Source organism: Suricata suricatta, chromosome 15 (genome assembly GCF_006229205.1).
Source record: "Suricata suricatta isolate VVHF042 chromosome 15, meerkat_22Aug2017_6uvM2_HiC, whole genome shotgun sequence".
NCBI lineage: Eukaryota > Metazoa > Chordata > Mammalia > Carnivora > Herpestidae > Suricata > Suricata suricatta.
In genome coordinates, this window is record NC_043714.1 from 66,580,699 (window position 1) to 66,601,973 (window position 21,275).

The 21,275-nt window shown below is 39.4% G+C and overlaps 1 long non-coding RNA gene across 1 annotated transcript in view; it reads left to right on the plus strand.

Moving 5' to 3' along the window:
* LOC115278626 overlaps positions 1-21,226 on the plus strand; it is a 49,203-nt gene extending 27,977 nt beyond the window's left edge. Inside the window, exons 2-3 of the long non-coding RNA XR_003903005.1 lie at positions 15,385-15,539; positions 21,142-21,226. This is a non-coding gene — a long non-coding RNA (uncharacterized LOC115278626). The remainder of the gene's footprint in view (positions 1-15,384; positions 15,540-21,141) is intronic.
* Positions 21,227-21,275: the final 49 nt, after the last annotated feature.

Sequence of the window (21,275 nt, forward strand, 5' to 3'; positions counted from 1 at the left end):
ACAGAAGGGGTAGAAATGGGCTCCTGAACCTAATAGATGTCTGATTTGTGACACATGACTAAATCATATCTGTGAGTAGCTTCAGAGGCTCACGGGGGAGGATTAAATGAGCCGATATATGTGAAGTGTTTAGACTGTTAACTGGTACAGAGTAAATGTTCAATAAATGGCAATGATAGTCCCAAGAATTATTAATGCCTCAGATATTTCATTTGTGGAAAAATCAAGATATCTTGATAGTATACTAGAGCGAAGTTCTGGATTGAACTTGAATATGTCAGGGAGGTTGGTGTAACTAGACTTTACAGAAAGAGAAATTCACCTAAGAAAGGAATGGTAGGGGATTGGGGTGGGGTGAGTATCCTTATAAGGAGACAGGCGTGTTCAAACTTGGTCTATGACCATTCTCTAACTGTAAATGCAGCAGACTTGCCAGGGAGAAGATTTTTGCTCAATGCACTCAATGATGTGATCTGACTTCATTATGATAGCTTTCAAAATACTTCAAAAAAAGGAAGTAGGAGTGGAAAGCCCTCCCAGGCCATCTTCAGAGCAAGGTTGTGAGGCTCCTAAGAGATCAGAATCAGAGGTTGGCTGAGCTGGAAAAGGCTTTCTCAGCCATGAGCTGCTACTCATGGGAACAGAGCAGCACAAGGAGTTTTTGTCTTGGTTTCCTTAGTGCCCCTCTGGGCCCAATATGGCAAACACCTCATCAGATCCCAGAATACAGTCAGCCAACATTTCCTTCTTTCCAATTTCTAGTCTGGGATTTAAATCCTCAAATGCCTCCTGTCACTGATGGGTGACGTAAATTTGTGAGCCAGGACAGGCTTAAAGCAAAGGGGCTAAATTGCTTGGATTGGCAACCATTGGCCCTGCTTTATTACCTTCTCTTTCAAAATCCTTGGGACTCAAAGGAACCAAACAAAATGTTGACCCGCTAGACTTCCCAACAGTGATAATCTGGAAATGCCCTCTGCTCATGTGTGGCCTGCTGGCCTGAGGACTTACAATTGCTCCTTGGGCTAGAGATGCTGACCTCTAAAAGCCCCTCTAAAATAGCATATAGACAAGACCATTTTAGCATCCACCCTTACATTCATACAAAAGAATTTGGCTGATGCCCAGAATGAATTAGTTTTGCAAGAAAGTGGAGGTGGGGGAGGAGGAAGGGAAAGACTCTGGTGAGCTATAAAGCTGACAAGGAGGATGTGGTGCCTGGATGTCAGGGCAGTTTTCAATCAAGAAGGGTATGAGAGAAGGCGAGCAGGTGATCCTTCCTGTGGAAGCAGAGTAGTTCTCTGTGGTGAGTCACCTGCCTGGGGTTCCCCCAAATCATAAACACCGGGTGGAAACTACAAACCCTTGAATACAGAGGCTATGTGGAAATGTGGACCATAGGCCCCAACACCTGTTCTTATCTTGCTGCTGCCATTTATTTACCTGCTCTGAGATCCCAGACCCAGGTTCTCATCTTGGAGCCCTTTTCCTCAACTGTCTGCTGGAGTAACTGTGTGTTTGGGGAGAGAGGGTTATTGTCCTGTTCTAATGTGATTTTGCCCTGACAGAAGAGAAACAAGAAGTGAGACTGAGAAAATCTAACCAGTCAGTCAGGGAGCCCTGACCTAGCTCTTTCCTCCTAGGTGTTCTTGACCCGAAGAACATAGGCTGAGTAAAACACACTCCCATTCAGTAGGCACCTGTAATCTAATCAGGGAGGCAGCTTAGAAAATGGGTCACAGCACTGGGGCATGCTGTGAACGTGGTGTGATAAATGCCCTAGCAGTGGTGAGCCCAAGAGCTAAGCCTTGTACATTTGGGCCAGGAAAAGGGGAACCGAGAGAGTTTTAGAAGATTCCGGGTGGCCACTTCCTTGCTATGCTTCCTTTAGGTCCTCACCTGAGCCCAGCTGTGCCAGGTGTCAAGGGTGGAGGTAGGCCTAGACCTTTACCCTCTTGTTACCACTTCCTCCACATAAATTCACATCCTCTCTTGAGAAAAAGACATTCCTAGTCAAGGAAAATGATATTTAAGTAAGGGGAAAAAGACATATTCCCTCAGAGTAAGAATTTAGTAAGATTCTGAAATTTCTAGAAATTTCCAAACCCGTGATTTTTATTTCTTGCCTAGGTCTTCATAGGGACTATGAAGTTCAGTGATGATGATAGTGCTGACAGAGTGACAACAGAAAGTATAATAAGATGATGGCATCAATGCTAATCACTAAGATGTAGTAAGTCCTTACCATGTTCCAAGAACTTTGCACGCATTCTACAATATTTCTATAATTGTTTCATTTCCACAGATGAAGAATGGACATATAGGCTTAGTTAAGATCACCCAGTTTTATAATAGGAGGGCCTCTGTTCAAACCTAGGTGTATGACTTCTGAGTGCAAGCTCATAGCTGCTCTTCCTGGCCAATGTGTGGCTTCGTGGTCTTACACTCTTATTCTTGTGTTTTGGTCTTTGAGGGAGGTGGGCAAAGGGTAGCTGGAGGGGATAGGCTATACTCTAACAAAGTAATGTCTGGATGAATAAACTGATTGTTGCACCTATGAAGAAGAGAGTTAAGAGGCCAAATCAGTAGAGTGGGCAAGGAGAAAGTAATGCATATATTGAGTATGGACATGTGACCAAGTGATCCAGGAAAGGAGAATTGACCTAGCTGATGCTGCACAGAGCATGAGACAGCTGCTAATAAAAAGAAAGTGATCTGGATAGTTTATTCACACACACTGGCTCGCCCATACTCCCACAAGGGCAAAGGAGAAGAAAAGGGACACTTCGGAAAGATTCTTGCTAGTGATTGCAACCTGCTTTTTAAGAACTCACTATCCTTCCAGTCTTTGTGGTTCTACTTCCCTTTCCAGCTCCATCCATCCTCTGTAGAATTCAGATAATTATTTCCAAAAACCAGTTAGTCAATGTGTCACTTTCAGTAGCTGCAAATGTTAAAAATTGCAAAGCATCGTTCCCTTCTCATTGGCCTCACTGGTGCCATGGGCTTGCATTGTAGACTCAGTGTGGAAGAAGGAGCTCCAGAGAAACCATAGGCAGCTTTGCAACTTCCTTTCCCTGATCTGGCCCTGTTCCACCTCTTCTCTTGCAAACTGCATGGGCTACATCATCATGACCTCCATTTCATGACATCTCTTCCAAATATTTGCTTAATGAGATTCCCGCCAATAAATGAAGTTTATCTAGAACTTGAAGATGATTGAAACAGAGAGTTTGGGGTTCTTTGGAGGCTTTTGGGTTTTTGTGAGCTGAAGTGCTATATATAGCTGTTACTTTTAAGTTCCTATCTACAGCAAAACACAGTTTCCTGCTTTCTCTGAAATAGGCACTTTAGCTCACAAGCTGGGGCCCCGTCAACCAGAAATACCTACGTCCAGATCAGCATGGGTTGGTCTCAAGTAGGGGAGAATGGAATCAATCTTTTTCCCTTCCACAACCTGCAGGCTTAGCCCTCCCTCTCCTCCTTATTTAGCCTTCTTCCACTCAGTTCTCTGAATTACAATTTTAATGAGGGAGCTATATAGTGCTATTGAATAGGATGGAAACAGAACCAGTACCTGGCCTTCCCCTGAGCCCCTGCTGAGCTTTTTTTTAATGTTGAGTATCCATCTTTTCACTGGTTTTGGATAAATACCTGCAGATTGAAGGCGACTAGGCAAGCAGGAAGACAAACAGCACTAGTATTCCAACATTTACTCAAGCTCTGTGACCTTGGCCAAGTTCCTTTTGTTTCCTCATTTGTACGTGAAGTCATGGGAAGATTTAAAAAGATATGTGGAAATGTTAGCAGTAAGTAACTTGTTATTAAGGACTTGGGATTACATGAACATCTTTGAAATTATTCTACATTTTATGCACTGGGTGCTGAGTAAATATTGCTGCCAGTGCCAAAGTCACATTTTTCATGCTTTTTTTTTCAGAACGTGTAATTCACTTGGATGGCAAATGAGTTCTTAAAATAGCTAAACCTTTTATTTAAGTAGTTTTTAAAAAATCAGCTATGGATCATTTTAATGTTGATCATTTGATTAAGGCACGCTGCCAGGTTTCTCCACTATAAATTACTATCTCTTTGCATTTGCAATTATTAAATAGTTTGCAGAGAAAACATTACCAAAAATGGGATGAACCATGTGACTCCTAATGAGACGCACTGACATCACTTGTAATGTTCCTGCCCTAAATGCATAGACTGACCCAAACCACTAAGAAATATCAGACAAACCCAAACTGAGGAAAAGTCTGCCATTCCTCAAAAGTGTCAGTATTATGCAAGACAGTAAGGCTGAGGAACTGTCCACAAATAAGGAAACCTAGAGAAATGTCTAGATGCAATACATGATCCATAATCAGATATTGGACCATGAACAATTGCTATAGAGGATATTATAGGGATGATTGGTGAAATTTGACTCTGATCCATAGACTAATTAACTGCAATGTGCTAACATTAAGTTTCCTGGTTTTGGGTTGCCTGGGTGGCTCAGTTGTTTAAGTGTTCGACTTCTGCTCAGGTCTGCACACTGACAGCTCTGAACTTGGATCCTGCTTCAGATTCTGTGTTTCACTCTTTCTCTTCCCTTCCCCCACTAGTGCTTTGTCTCTCTTTCTCAAAAATAAACAAACATTAAAGTTTTTTTTAATTTCCTGGTTTTCATTATGGTGCCATGGTTGTGGGGGTGAATGACCTTGCTCTTAGGAAGTACATACTAAAGTATTTACCAATAGAGGGACAAGATGTCTGAAGCTTATTTATGTAGTTGTATATATATATGGGGTAAAGGGTGGTGGAAATGATAAGTCAGATATGGCAAATTTTAACAACTCTTGAATCTGCATGAAGAGTATATAGTGAATTCTTTTTGGTTTAACTGTTATACACTTTCTGTAAGTGTGAACTTGTTTTGAAAACAAAAAGTTGAAACAATGAAATTATAAACAAACCCTTCAGGACAGAAAAGCTGCTGAACCACAAAAGCAAATTCCTATATTCTTTAAGAGCTCAAAGGAGTTGACCTTGTTTCCATGAATTCTGTTGACAGACTGTGACGTCGTCACCATGATAATCCTCACAAGAAGGGTATAATTATAGCTTCTCTGCCATAGATGGTGACTGAGGTGGGGCAAGAATCCAAAGAAAATTCAAGCACCTCATTGGAGCTCTTCCCATCAAGTTTTGAACAAAGTTGTCTAACAAGTCTTCATTCAAACATTCACTCATGTGTCTAATTAAGATTTGTTGCACATCTATGTTTCAGCACTCTGCTCCGTTCTGGAACAAAGATGTTAGCAATGTCTTTTCCCTTCACTCAAGGAGTTTGTGGTTCTGATGAGGAGACAGTTATGTCATGAGTAGCACTAATCCAGAGTGGCAGGGATTACAGTAGACATACACGTACACTGCTATTAAGGAGGAAGGAACCAGGAGAGCAAAAAAGAATCTTCATAAGGAGATGACACTGACATGTGATGGGTACTCTAGCACATAGAAAAGAGCCTTTCAGATAGGGTAAAAAATGATCCTCTGCATAATCACAGTGTATTTGCAAAAGGTAAATCACTTGATGTTGATAGACTCTAGGGTGTGGAGTGGAGTGAAAGTAGAAATTGGCAGAAAAAGCTTTGTGCAAAGAGCTTTCCCCCCACTTCATGTTAGAGTTTGTATGCTTTCAGTATTCTCTTTATGACCCAAGTACCAGTCAGCTGCGTGTGGCCCAAATCCTACAGTGGATAGTTGGTCACCATTTCCCTCTATAAACCCAACGATAATACAACCTACTATTACCTCTGTTTGGGTTCCTATTGGGAAAGGTCACACATTTCCCTTATTCTTGCCTTGTTTCAAGATTGTTTCTGGATTCTTGATCTCACTGGTGTCTTGTCACTGGTGGCTCTTCTCTTCTAGCTTAAATCAAGATAAATGTGGAACCTAGTCTTCTTTCTTTGTTTTGATTCAAGATTCAGAAAGAAAGGGAAAAAAAGGTTTTGGTGGTACTATAGAGAAACCATGGGAAGTTAGTAATGAGGTCTCACCTTCCCAGAAACTTCTCACTCTCTTCCTATTCTCCTCTCTTCCATTTCCTGGACTCTGCTCTAACTCTATTTTGGGCCTACCTGAAAAACTCCTTAGAGTGTTTTCCATTTGTGGCACAGAATAATTTATTTTTCTCCCAAACTCAGCCCTGCCAATCTTTAAAAATATAAAAAGTTATTATGGTTTTTCTCTTAAACAAAGGGTCATCTATCTGGGGTTTTTAGTTTTTGACAGCCAAAGAATTGGTGGAAGCTTTGGCATTACAATCTTTCCTTTTATGATTCAATATCTGGATGTGGTTTACTTGTGTTTGGAAGGAAGGGAATAGTATAAAGATTTGTCCTTCCATCAAAGTGCCTTTTTTACCCCATGGAGGGCAAATGTTGTTATAATTAATTGCCTTTTTTAAAAATTTCACTACAATTTTCCCTTCTGGAAGAAGGGCTTTTGTTAGGTAAAGTTCATGAACAAATATGTCAACTCAACTTGGACAGCTCAATTGTAGAGTATTTAATGCTTCTCAAGACAATGCATTCCATACTGGAAAAAAGAACAAACTGCATTATCCTTGAGAATATTCACATGATGAGTATTGCTAAGACAATACTGAAAGCTGTATGACAAGGGTCAGCACACAGTCCAGAGATAAAATCTAGTTCTGTCTGTTGTATAAGATCCATAGTTTTAATAACTATTTCAACAAATAAAATAAAACCCCACCAGTTCATGACACATGAAAATTATATGAAACTTGAGTGCTAGTAGTCTTCATTAAGTTTATTGGAACACAGCCATGCCCATTTGTCTACCCATGATCTATGCTTTCTCTACAATGGAAGAGCTGAGTAGTTGCAATAGAGACCATAAGGCCCATAGAATCTAATAGAGTTGCTCTCTGGCCCTTTACAGACTACTGCTGTAGATTATGCAAAATTGAGCAGTTACCACCCTTGAGTCTAGCTTTCAAGAGCAATCGTTAACTTAAAGATTTTATACAATCTGCAAAGCTTTTATCTTACTACAGTTTTTTTGACTTGTGGTTCTTACATCTGCAAATCTATTCAACTCTAAAGAGGATGTAAGCCTATTTGTAAGTGTGTATTCATAATCATAACGTTCACTTGCGTGTGTGCATGTGGGTGTGTGTGTGTATGCCAATGTCAGAGCAATACATGTGTAGATTTGCATCAACACATTGCAACAAATTAATTTAAATCTACAATACAGGCAGCTTAGATCTGCCTTAATAGTAGTTTTCATTGGTGATCAAGATTGGATAAAATTACTCAGCATAAAATGAATGATTAAACTGTAAAAATCATGTATTTTTAAAATAGGTAACCAGATGCTTATATATATTTTGTGGCACCTACTGTTGCATGTCCATTTCTTAGATAATTTCTTAAGTAAACAAACATGTGTTATTCTCTGTTTTTCTTATGATTGTGACTTAATATTTCATATGGCTATTTTAATTTTAGTCTTATGATGCTGACTTTGTTGCACTCAGAAAATTAAAAACAATTTTACTTCTGTGCTACTTTTCACAGATTCTTTGGATCACAGATACATGGTTGTGTGGTTCTTTATTAAGATAATTGCTTTGTCAATGTCATGGGAATTATTTCAGGGATAAGAGAAGTTTCCTATTTTTGTAAGCTCTCCCTTTGCTATTTCAGTAAAGTCAGTCTAGCTCTGGGAAATGACCCAGAAGCCAAGTCATTTGCAAAGAAATATAGATCTGCCACTTCCATGTGTGTGGGGATAAGAGCCAATAGTTTTCACTACTGATCACGGGGTAGTGGGGTCTCCCAAGGAAAGAAGGAAGGACTGGGAAGCATGGTGGAAAGAGTACTAGGCAGGAGGTGGGAACTTGCCTCACTGTTATTTGTCTCCTAACCAACCCTGGAGCCTTAGCAGACATACTTAACTTCTTGGTCTTCAATTTCACTCTTATGAAAATCAAAGCATTAACCAAATCAATAGTTTTCATCTCTTCTAAAGCACTAAACACTTTCATGAAGTGAAATCCTATGTGCAGAACTAAAAAATGAGAGAAATGGGAATGGGACTGACCTGGTAGAAGGGAGGAGCCACTGGACCTTCACTTGACCCATGGTAGGAGGTATAGAAGAAGCTCATTTTCAGAGCTAAGGGCTCTCCAAAACAGTTTGGTGGCTATAAGACTGTTCTGCTCCAAATAACCTGTGATGCCATGGGTCACGGTTACTGGATTAATTAATTGGATTTACTAAGAAAAATAATGTGTTGTCTTAAATGATCAAGCATTCCTATTGCAAGAATATTTTCATAATTTAGTATGCCTGATGAATGTTATGAATGGAGACAGAGGGTCACTCAACTCAACCCCAGGTACTGTCAAGGGGAGTCACCTAGACACAGTAATTACAAAAGAGATTCAGTGTGCTTGGGTTGTGTGATTGAGTCTACACTTTCACACCTGTCTCCTCTATTACTCTCAAGTGCTATGAGGGAAGGGTGTATATCTTAATCTTTTCCCAGTGCCTAGGAATAAAGAATGCCCTGAGAAATTTCAGTAAATAAATAAACAAATGAGAGGTTTTAAGCTCACTGTACAGAAGTCAAATCGGTACATGAAGAGCAAAGGATTATCTAGGAAATATGAGAGTAAAACCTAGTTATTGGAAAACTGAGGATGAACTGCAGTGAACAGTGAGTTCCCTGGACAAAAAGTTCCATTCCTGAATTAACTCCACTCATCACCTTGGGTGACCATCTATAAATCTCAGTCTGGTAGAGATACATCAAACAATCTCTAAATTTCTTTCCATCAATGATATTCCATAAGTCTCTGATTATGTTGGTTCATAAAATGATTCTTTAAAGTGTTTTTCATAAACTATTCAAGTAATTACTGCAACTCTCTACTTCCTGAATCCCTCTATCTGCACACTCCATGCATTCTCCCTATGGCAACCCTTCAAGGACCATGGGGAAACATCAAGTGATCTTAGACCAGTCTTAAGATACTGCCCCCTTCTTCACCACCCAGCAGGGTCCCTCATTGCACTTTGTGCCCATGGGGAGGTTCAAGGACAGGGCACCACACAAAAATGTTGACACCAGATAACCACTGTGACCTTAAGCTGTTGGAGGAGCTTTCCCTTGTATGTGACATCAGTAGAATAGAGGAACTGCAGAGATGGAAAACTGTAGAAACTTCTAGAAATTTATAAAAGAAATTATGCTGGATAGGTGATGTCAGTAGCCATACCAATCAGTATAGTGTGAAATTTGTGATCCTGGGTCAGGGTTGTTTGGGGATAACCAATCAAAACCTATTCCCCCTGATGTCACAGGATCACAAATTTCAAACTATACTCCAGGAAGGCAAAAAAAAAAAAAAAAAGGAAGGTTTCTTGTTTTAGTATAACTCAGATAAGATAGATTCTGAACCCCAAATCTTCTGGGTATGAAGAAAAGAACTTGCTAGCTAATATATAAATATAAATGAGATGCCTAACAGTTTAAAATAATCACTGGGGAACAAACTATTACTCTTTCAACATCTCCACCCATTCCTCTATTTTCTTCCCAAGACTCCATCTAGATGAATCAGAAAGCTTTCTCAACCCTTCTGAGAAGGAGGAGCTTTGGACCCATGTGTGGGTCCTTGTCCCAACCTGCAGTTGTTGCTAGCTTTGATGGAGACAATGCTTCTTTGCATTGTCATTATTTTTGTCAATGCATTCACTGCAGAATGAATGTTCTCATATTTTTTTTAAAATTTGGCCTGAATTTAGGAATGTTTATTTATTTACTTTGAGAGAGATAGAGGGAGAGAGTGCATGTGCATATAGGGAAGGGGAAGAAAGAAGGAGAGAGAGAGAGAGAGAGAGAGAGAGAGAGAGAGAGAATCATAAGCAGGCTCTGCACTGTAGAGCCCAATGCAGGGCTCGATCTTATGAACTGTGAGATAACAACCTGAGCCGAAATTAATAGTCAGACGCTTAAGGGACTGAGCCACCCTGGTATTCGTTCTTGGTCTGAATTTAAATCCCAGCTGAACCACTTCATAACTACGCAGTCTTAATCAAGTTATTTGTCTTGTCCTTAGTTTTTTCTTGTGTAAAATGGAAAGTATTTTGAGGGTTTCATAGAGATAACAAATGCTCAGTGTTTGGATATAGTAAGCACCAAATAAATGTTAACTGTTATTATAGAAATCAATATGAGAAAGGAAAAATAGCAAATTTAGGGATTCAGCAGGATACAACTGCCTGGATGTAGGATTGAACAAATTTTATTATTGGTTCTTTTTAAATTTCTAGGTATTCTAGCCTCAAGGTTGGTTTCAAACACACTAGGCCAACTGACATTTGTGGGCTTTGGATATCCCCAATATTAAGCATCAGCCTCAGTACATTTCTCAAGCTTTTCTAACATTGGGCTTTAAAACCAGTAACCAGACAGTTATTGATAAGCAATCAGGCCAATATATTTTTGAGAAAATCAAGAAGGAAGGTACTTTCATTTTTACTCTGTCTGGCTTTCAATCACTTCCTTCCAGATCTTGAGACCTACCACTAATTTCACAGCATTCAAGTGTGAGAAAAGATCATTCCAATACTGACTGTTAAAAGAAAACACACACACACACACACACACACACACACACACACACACACAGAACTCTAAAGGGCCTTCTGGCTGCTAGGCCATTATACTTTCTAAATTAATCATGTCCAATATGTATACATCTACACTGGTGGTTTCATTGGCCAATAAGTGTATAGTCCCTTACGAGGAACTCTGCAGCAGTTCTGTTCACTTAGTCATTCTGTTCACAAGGACATCACATTTTTTTGTTTTCAAAGATCTTGGCCTTTATTCTTATTAGATCTCTAGTCAAACAGTTCTTTCATTTCCTGTGGGTATTTCATGAACCCTTAGCAGGTCCCCCACAATTATAACTTTGATCTTTTAACAAACATTTAGTAACATCTATAATGTGATGGATTTTGAAGGTAGACACTAAGAAACACAACTATTTAGACTTGTTTGACTACTTTGGGGGATACTACAGTGAGTTTGTGAATTTAAAAAGTCCTTGGAGGTTGTTTGGTTCAGCTCGTGGTAGAAAAGATACCCTCTCTGCCATTTAGATCATTTCCCTCCAGCCGCTGTTTTCTTCTTTCTCACCACATTTACAGAGTTTTCTGTTTGTGTTTGTTTTGTCACTTCCTACTCTATTCTGACTCCTGCTTCCATCACATCTTGGCAATGACTGTCCTGAAGATCCCAGTGATATACAAATCTCCAGTTCCATGTGATGTCTGCACTCACTTCTGAGCAATGTTGGCAGCTACGTTCCTCCTTTGACTTGCCTTGTGCAATAATCCTTTTTCCACCTCTGACTTGCCTGTTACCACCTGCACCTTTGATCACTACTTCTCAAACCCTCCCCCAGTTATTATTTCTTGACTAAATAGATATCAAAAACCTTAGGGTTTCTTGTGGCTGTCTTGTCACCTCCAGCTAGGCATTCTCCCTAGGTCACATTTTCTGTGTTCATGGCACCATTAACACCTCAAAGACTATGACTTTTGGACTGATACTTCCAATGTACATCGTTTTTGTCCAGGCTCTGGATCTCTACCTGAATATCCAGTCACTAACTTGACATTTTACTCTGGATGTTGCATAGATAAATACAATGCAGTACATCTCAAACTGACCTCATAATCTTTTCCCAAAAAGTATTCTCCATCTCTAGCATTTTCTATCTCGATAGTGGCACCTCCAGCTTCACACTTGTTTATGTCTGTTACCTCAGTCCCCTTGGGCATTTCCTTCATCCTCAGATGTACATCTAATAGTATTCAAATCTAGGCAAGACCCCTTCTAAATATTTTTTGAATCCAAGCATGTATTTATATCTTCACTGCCATAATCTTTTCCAAAGGAGTTTTCCATAATCTTCTAACAGGTCTTCTTTCTAGAATCTTCTAACAGGTCTTTACCCTTCTCTTGTTTCTCTTCTTCTTAGTCTCTTGATAAGAGAGATATTTTAAATACTCCTTTGGCCTTGTAACTCCCATCATGAAAACCCTCCAATGACTTCCTTTTTTCTTAGACTATACACCATCTTGAATGTGGCTTGTAGTGCTTGCATGTTCTGGCCCCTTCTTAATTCCACAGCCTCAGCCCATATCACCTTTCTTGTCCTTTGTGTCCTCTAAATCATTTGGATCCTCTTTCACCAACATATTTGAAATTAATTTCCATCTTGCCATTCCATCTGCCAATCATACTTTCCAGCTAACTCTTGCTCATCTATCCTGTCTTGGTCTAAATATTATTTCTTCAGTGAAGTTTCTCCCAATACTCAGACCACACAATCTCTCTCTTTTATATGCTCTCAATTCACAATATATTTTTTGCACTTATAAACATATGGTAATCTGTATGATGATTATGTTTTATTCTGTTTCTCTGATAGACTATAAAAACTATGAAATCAGGGACCTCACATTATTACAAATTTTTTTATCTTCATCACTAACACAGTGCAAAGTTATTTGTTGAATAAATGAATGAATGAGTTGGCCATACAGTTTTTGCTTAAATGCTTTAAGTTGCTAACAGAAAACTTTGCCCCCCCCCCACCACCCTTGCCTCACCTCGGTGTCCTTCAATAATTTAGGATAAATAATGCCTGATAGTTTTGTTGTAATAGGTGAATAAATTTAACAACTATTAAGATGTGAGATTTGCCAGGAACCCTATTCATATCACACCAGAGAAATAAATGAATGCAAATATTCAAGCGGATGCAGAGCAGAGTTGTTTTTGGCCATTTGCAACCCTCTTTGTGTCACTTCCTAAATGGAGAGCCATGATTACAAAGTAGGCAACCTCAGGATCAAGACTGGGGGAAAATGGGGAGAGTATTTATGGATTAATTTCAACATGTTCCTACTTGAGGCGTAGCACATTTCCTGGTGATGTGCTCCAGGGAGAGGAGGTCTGGCTGGCCTTCTGAGCCCCTTCCCTCTTAGCTGACTGAGTTAGGCTCACAGAGCTATTTTCTTAGGTCCATGAAAAGAATGGTTTGTGAGGTAACCAGCCTGGTACACAGCATTTTTACTCACTGTGACAACATTAATCTAGAGAGCCAGAGACACAATTTCAACACCACCTTCATTTAATTAATTCACTTAAAATAGTTTTTCCTTTTCAGGGATTGTGGTGAGACCCACAAAAGAATGCTAGATCAGGCAAACCTCAGCACATCTGGTGCTCTTCCTCACACCCCCGCAGAAGGGAGGGCCAGGTGCCTTTCTAGGAAACAGAATTTTCTGAATTCTTCTGTTGTCATATTATTACTTAATGGTGGCATTAGCCAACAATAATGAGAAGAACACAGGTTATAAACAGCCACCCACCCATACCCACCTACCCAAAACATTACCTGGTAAGAATTCTTCCTTCTACCAATTCTCTCTCCCTTTCCACCCTCTCTCTTTAAAAATGTATCGGTTTTATACATGGAGGCACAAACAACCCACCTTCCACCCCTACTCTGACTCAGTGAGCAGCTTAGTCTGTTTGAATTTCACTGTGAAGAAAAGTAAGAGTTGAGAACAGTCCATGTAGGGCAGGACATACAAGGTGAGGCATTTGAATCACACAGTGTGTTCTTGGACAAGTGACTTGAGCACTTCAGGACTCAGTTCCTCCTCTATGCCAATAGGGATCAATGGTAACACGCCCTTTGTTGTGAGCTGCTTTCTATCTGACCACATAGACCACTTCAGTAGTACAGTATCTGCCACATGATAAGTACTAAGTTTTAACTTTCTAATTTTTATTTTTATTAATTATATTACTAATTATATTTGATCACTTAACAATTATTATTTCATTGATATTATTCGTGATTCATATTTAACAATAATCTGCTACTTTCTAACTAATTGGCTTTTGATAGTTCAACAGAAGTCATTAATTAATAATATCCTAGCAAGCAAAGATATCCAAATTCCTTAAGCAGTCATGTATTCTTCCGGGGCCCTCCCTCCTCAGCTGTCTCTCCTCACTCGCTCTTAGTTGTAGGAGCTTAGAGGCAGAAATAAGTAGATAACACAGACCCTCCCTCTCATGGGCATTGCCAAAGGACATGGAGAACCACTGGAGTTGCAGAGGGGACCCAAGCCGAGGAAAGGCGGAGCTTGTTTTTACCAACTTATTTCTAACTCTGAGGTTTGACCACTCTGATTTTAAGCTGCATTCCTGCAGAAAATGTTATCAGAAATTTCCCACATATTAGGCCCTGTTTGGGGCTGGATTGTGTCCCTTCAAGATTCATATGTTAGAGTCTGAACCCCAGTACCTCAGAATGTGACCTAACTTGAAAATAGGGTCAGTGTATATGTAATGAATTAAGGTGGGCTCCAATCCAATATGATAAGGATCCTTACAAAAAGGGGACATTTAGTCACAGAGACATGCATACCGGAAGAATGTGTGTGAAGATGAAAGCAGAGATCAGGGGAATGCTTCTACAGGCCAAGGAATGCCCAAGACTTCCAGCAAGCCATCAGTAACTAACAGAGAACAATGGAATAGATTCTTCACGACTCTCACAGGGGCCCTGCCCTGCCAACATGTTGGTCTTGGAGTTCTAGCCTCCAGAATTTATTGAGACAATAAATTTCTGTGGTATGAACCATTCCGTTGGTGTATTTGTTACACCAGCTGTAGCAAACTCATACAGGCCAAAGGTATTACACTTCAAAAGCACTACACATAAGATAAATGTGATAAAGTTATTTCTCCCACTTTGAGGAGGTTAAGCCTAGTGAGGGATATTCACATCACTGTTCCCTAGTGGCTTAACACTTATTGACTTCTGCATGGTTAGCAGCAGGTTGTCATTCCCTCTCATGCTTCCTGGCTTCCACAGCATACTCTTTGAGTCTTGTTTTATGCACTAACTCATAACATGTGTATTGTTCCTTTAGGATGGGACATTTTTAGTCTTTTTCATCCCTACACAATACATTTAGGACATAGAAGAGCCAGACATGAAAAAAAGGGGAAAAAAGGAAGAATAAAAGAAGACAGGTATAAGGAGATCCTTCCTGTAATGTCCCTGTGGATGCTGACTCAGCCCCTTCCCAGGAGTCTCTGGTGTGGCATGTTGCTGTCCATCTCTTAGGTGTTCTGGGTTCTATAAAGTTGCTTCTAATTTTGAAATAGAATTTATTTTCCTGCAACTGCTGGAACTCTGGTCTTGGTTCTTCTTTCTGGAGTAATATACACTAAAGTTTTTCCTCCTTCTAGTCCTGCAGATAGTTGAAAATTGATAACAAGTGATGCCAGAGACTCTCTTCAGAAGATTAAACCATGCTCCAGACTGAGGTGGCTCTGGATGAGTTCACTCTGATGTCCAAGGCTCTTTCATATAACTCATTTCATCTTCAGGGCACCTCTGCAAGGTAGGCACTATCTCTACAGTAAAGAACTTGAAGCTGGGTGAGACAAAGTGATTTGTCTGAGGTCACACAGTTGAGAAGTGGCAAATGCGATTCATACATTCATGTGTCTGACACTAATCCAGGTTCTGGTTCCACAAACCTGGAGGTGAACTGTTTTCAATATTGAGTCTGATTTACCCTGCGGCTCTGATCTTAACTCCTGCCTCATGAAGAAGACTGAGGTTTATGAATGTTTTAATAACAATGGGGGCCTTACACTACCCAAACAAGTCTATTCATCAAGACCAGGCACCAGCTGCTGGCATATGGTACTGGGTGCCAATAGATCTAATAGTGCCAGGCAAAACAGCCTTGGTTAGCAGCTGTTCTCCTGGCCAGCTGTCCAACAGATGGGGATATGAGCAGCAAAGTGGCCTAGCTGGCATCATATAGATCTGCTTCTCTTTTTTATATGACCTGGATGTTCTAGCAATGAAATGGATGAATGATGTTGTCTCTAAAATCGAATTAGGCCTACACAATTATCCAAAACTCCCCCACTCTGTTATGTAGTGGGGAAAAAAGCTGGTTTCAAGGTGAGATGTCAGAGTTTCACCCTAGATCTGTCACTGATCTGCTCTGTAAACTGGGGCTAGTCAGTTGGATTCTAACGGCTCAATGTTCTTATTTATAAACACCCTTCACTGTTTTGTGTGATGATCAAATGTGAGGATGTGTTTGAAAGTTATTTAAAATATAAAAAGTACAATAAAGCATAAACACCTAAGAATTTTATGTACTTGACAGATAAGAGCAATTATCTGGGTGATGGTGGGAAAGGCAGAACATTTGGTAAAAGCACAAAAGAACCCCACAAAATTTAACAGAGCAGGTCAGATGACCCACTGTCCTGTGTAGAGCTCTGTACCACACATCTACATTAAATAGCAGAGCATTGAGTTTTTATGAAATTGTCACTTGTTTTGCTAGTATTTTCAGAAAGTACAGACTTTTTTTTTCATTTTGACTATAGTTTGTTTTTCCTATTATGTACCTTGACTACAACTGTAAGATTAAAGCCTTCCTTATAAACTTTACAGGGATGGGAGTGGTGTCATTACGAAGGAATAAATAAGATGCAAATGTATTGCAATTCAGCAGCTATTTTAAAGGAACAACGGGTTACATCTGAAAGATTGTGGAGAATAGTTTTGACTCACTAGTGTTGAAAATTGTTATGCCAATTAGTTGCCTATGCAGTAAGCATAAAATGATACAGTTTGGCAAGACCTACAAAGTTATATAATCCAAAATTTTCATTAGAAGGAGAAGAAGCTCCTATTCAGAGAGACAGGATGGAGAAAGAAAACAGACCTTTATGAAGCATCTCAGACCTTTCTTGCTTCTCATGGCTAAATGTGATTTGTTCATCTTTTAATTGCCCATTAAAATTTGTCCATTCCTTCTTACATGTGTGGGTGCATGCATGCATGTGTGTGTGTCTATGTCTCTATTTGGGCACAGTAAAAAATATTATATTTAAAGATTAAATTTGGTGCTCTTCAAGCAGAAACCAGGAGCTTTCTCAGAAAGAATTAGCATTGGCACTGACCAGTCTGTCATGGATCATTGTGAGACATAGGTCATTTGGGTATTTTACAAGACAAGATTCTCTCTTGTGGTACTTACCACCATGTGTATGCCAGTGTCTCTCTGTAGGTTGAAAGTTCCTTGTAAGTACCCACAGCTTTTGTTTTACATAGCAGATTTAATCTCATATAGCTCTATGGATTTGACAATATTGACTAATATAATGCCGCAGGTCTACTATGTCACCTCTTTTTTGCACAGTTTCCTTTTTTTCAACATTGGTACCATTAGCTATCACTATTGGTTAGAGAGCATGACTTGCCCTATGGGCCACTAGTGAGAATAGGTTCATCAGAAAAGGAAGGGAAGGAAGTAAGATAGGTTCTATTTCCCAAAAGCTTTAGGGAAGCACCCTTAGAATACAGAAATACACTTGATACGGATGGGGGAAATTAGTTTCTATGATCTGTGTAGTTCTATCATCTGTAAGACTTCAATGGTTATTAAATATAATCTATGAAAAAAAAATCTATGGCCCTTAACGCTAAGGCATGCTGCCATTTTCACTAGTTCTTGAATGCATAGGGATTTTCTGTGCCCAGAAAGATTCATTTTGTCATGTAACTAAATGCATCAAAACTTAGTGGCTTACAACAACCATTTATTTAGCTGATGATTCTGTGGGTTGATGGAGTGGTTCTCATCTGGATTGGTCTTGATAGCCTCTACTGGGTTTTATCAAAAGTTTAAAGTTGGCTGATAGGTCCCTTGGTGGCTTGATGATCTAGGATGGCCTCCCCTCTATGTTTGGCAGTGGCACCCTGTCACCTAGAGCAAAAGGAATGATGGAGCCTGTGTCCCTCATCATTCAGAGGGCTACCTTGGTCTTATTCTCACAGTAGAGATTTCTAAGGCATAAGAGGACATTGGATATGGTGCTTCTAGAAGGTCCAGAGTATTAAAAGAGTACTCTAAGCCTATCACATTTGAATTTATTTTTGCTGAATCACCTCCCACTGCCTGTTGTGTAAAGCCCATATTCCTCACCTTGACATTCAGTCCCTACACAATATGGATTGTACCTTACTTTCATATCTTCCATCGCTACTAATTTAGACACTGTTGTGTAGTTAAATTACACAATTTGTATGCTCAAATAGTGCATCTTCCTCCCCTCTGGGTTTTTTCATAGCCTTCCCTGTATCCAAGTATTCTTTCCCTCTTGCTGAAACTCTGCTGCCTTTTTAAAGCCCAGCAAAAATGCAAATCCCATGCATGTCTTTTCACATATTTTGTAATGCTTGTGTGACTTTCTCATGTTGGACTCTTACAGCATGGTTTGCACTAATCATATAACCCTTAGCACATCTCTTGCACAATAGACTGAAGCTCTCCTAAACACAAAGGTAGTGTTTCCTTTTATTTTGCATGTTCTGTAGTACCTAGAATAATGTTCAAAACATACTTGGCAAAGGGGAAAAATGTTTGCTGTTTGCTGACTTGAAATGAATTGAAAGTTCAAATTTCCTAGGAAGGTATTTTCTTCATGTTTTTGAAACTAAGCTTGTTTACCATGATTTATCTCTCTACAAGGGACTCTGACTGTATTTTTAATAACAACAAAAATATGACTATGAAGAGAGCATTTTCCATCCCTCCCACAATAACAATTTCAAGGCCGTTGGTGAGAGAATGTAGGAGGTGAAGCAAAATCATTTGCCTGGAGTTACGAAGGTGTTGTCCCATTTCCCTGAAACCACAGACTGACTCACTCCTGCTCTTTAAGCTATGAGATCCCCCCATGTTCACCTCCCTTGAAGACTCTCCCTCCTCCTGAGCTAATAACACTACTAGCTCATCATTGATTTCTACATTTGAAAGCTATAAGGAGCCTCAGTGTCATGCGAAATATTTAGCGGCAAAGTGTGCACCCCTTACACTCTGTTTTCGGGTCGCAGTTGATGTGACTGTTCTCAGTCATTTCCTGCCTTTGGGAGTTGATAGAGCCTCCACATTCTCAGACATTCCTTTAACAGTGGAGACCTGGGACCTTACACACACTCACACACACATTCAACACACTCACTCACAAATTCTCACACAGCCACTCACACACACACACACACACACACACACACACACACACTCAATCAAGTTAAATACATATTTCATTTTACATTTTCTACAAGCACAGAAACTATTTTAAAATAAAACCCATGCCCCCACACATTGAAAATCACAAATGTTACTATATTGTCATGTTTGCTTTATAATTTTGCTTATCATAAGACAGAACAGCCAAGATAAAACAGAACAGCCAAGATAAATCAGAAGTCCTCTATATATTCCTCTCCAGGAAAAATACCTTACAACTATAGGGAATTTAGTGACTTCCCTGCTAGTCTTTGTGCTGTATATTTGCTTGGTATATTTGTGTCCATAAAGGTTATTTCTGAACTTTTTTTATAAATGGCATCAGATTGTAATAACATTCTTCATCTTGGAGGTGGTGGTGGTGGTGGTGGTGGTGACTCATGTGTATTTGAGACCAACTCTTGCTAATACACTTATAGTTAACTGATTCATTTTTGTGCATGGTATTCTAGTAATTCTTTTACTGGAATTCACCCTTCTTGTATTCATTCACTCCTACTGATCTTGGATTGTGCCCAATTTCTTTGCTATTATAAACAATGTTGCATTAAATTAGCAAACACTGTGCTGTGTATCATTTTCTCTAGGGTATAAACAAGAAATAGAATTGTTAGGCTCTTGGTCATTTTCACTTTACCAGATATCCCTTAACTTTCTCTGCCACTTGCTTCTCTCTAACATTCTTCTTTATTGCTATGCAAGTGACAATTCTTAAATGTGAACTTGGTCATGTCTCCAAAATATTTAATATCTGAGGTGACTTCTCATAGTCAGTAGGGTGTGGTATAAACTCCTTAGCCTGACATTCAAATGTTTTATGATGTGGCCCTGCCTTATCTCATTCACAATTTATTCCCCCTCAGTATTAAAGCATTTCTTTTTCCATAATACCACAAGGGAGTGCAGTGCCTCTTTCCTTTGTACAAACCCCTTCCCTTTCCTCGATTTCTCACTTTCCCTCCTTGGCCTTATTTTACCTTTCAAAACTTATCACAGACCTACTTCCTTTAATAATAAGTAATAATGACAGTATTTGCCACATGCCTGAAACTACCCTTTGCCAACTTCTCTTCCTGCCAAATACTATGTTCACTCTTTTTGAAGTTCATCCCAAATAGTTAAATGCTCCCTGCTCTTCCACATATGTCCTACACACATATATATTGCTGGATCTGTAAGAAGTACAATGTTAATAATTTTCTTGATATTTTCCATTTATTATAGGCTCTTACCTGTGCCATTCACTTTGCTCATATTTTTATTTTATTTAAAATCACCTGAGGTAAGAATTTTAGTCACTAGTCATCATTTTATCTTACAAGAAATTGAAAGTCTGATAACTGAATGAATGTTCCCCTTCTATTTTTTAATTATTGCTTTATGTATCTACGTCCCCACAAATTTTTGAATAACCTGAAGAAGGAACTACACTGTAATAGCCACAATATGTAGCCTTAGTACTTAGCATAAGGTAAGTCTCTGTCAATTATTTGTTAAATAAATGTGTTAAGTGTCCTTGTTCTGAGCTCTTCTATTGTTACCAATACTGTAGTAAAGGCATTTTGTCAAATGTGAGTTAAAAGCCACATTTTGGTATCAGAACCACGCCTTAATAACCAAATAATGAAGACACAAAGGCTTCATGTGTTTCATCCCACCAGTTTCAGTAGATCACATCTTTCCTTTCCCAAGGCTTACTGCTCCCTCGAACTCACACTGGCTTGGTTAGGTTCCAATTTTTAGAAATCATTGGTAACCCAAGGAGAAAGGGTGGAATAAGCCCCACTAGCTTCTTCTGAACCTCAATATGACATGAACTTAAAAGAAAATGGGTTGCTGTCCCTGAAGTCAACCTTGATCCTCACACAATCTTTTGTAGGAAAGACTCATTCATCTTAGTGGAGCGGAGCTGTATTCCCAATCCCAATCCCAACTGTGGGTAAGAGGGAGAAAGAAGAAATGTCACAGATGTGAGTAAAGCAATTGGATCAGACATACACAGAAAAGTCCGGT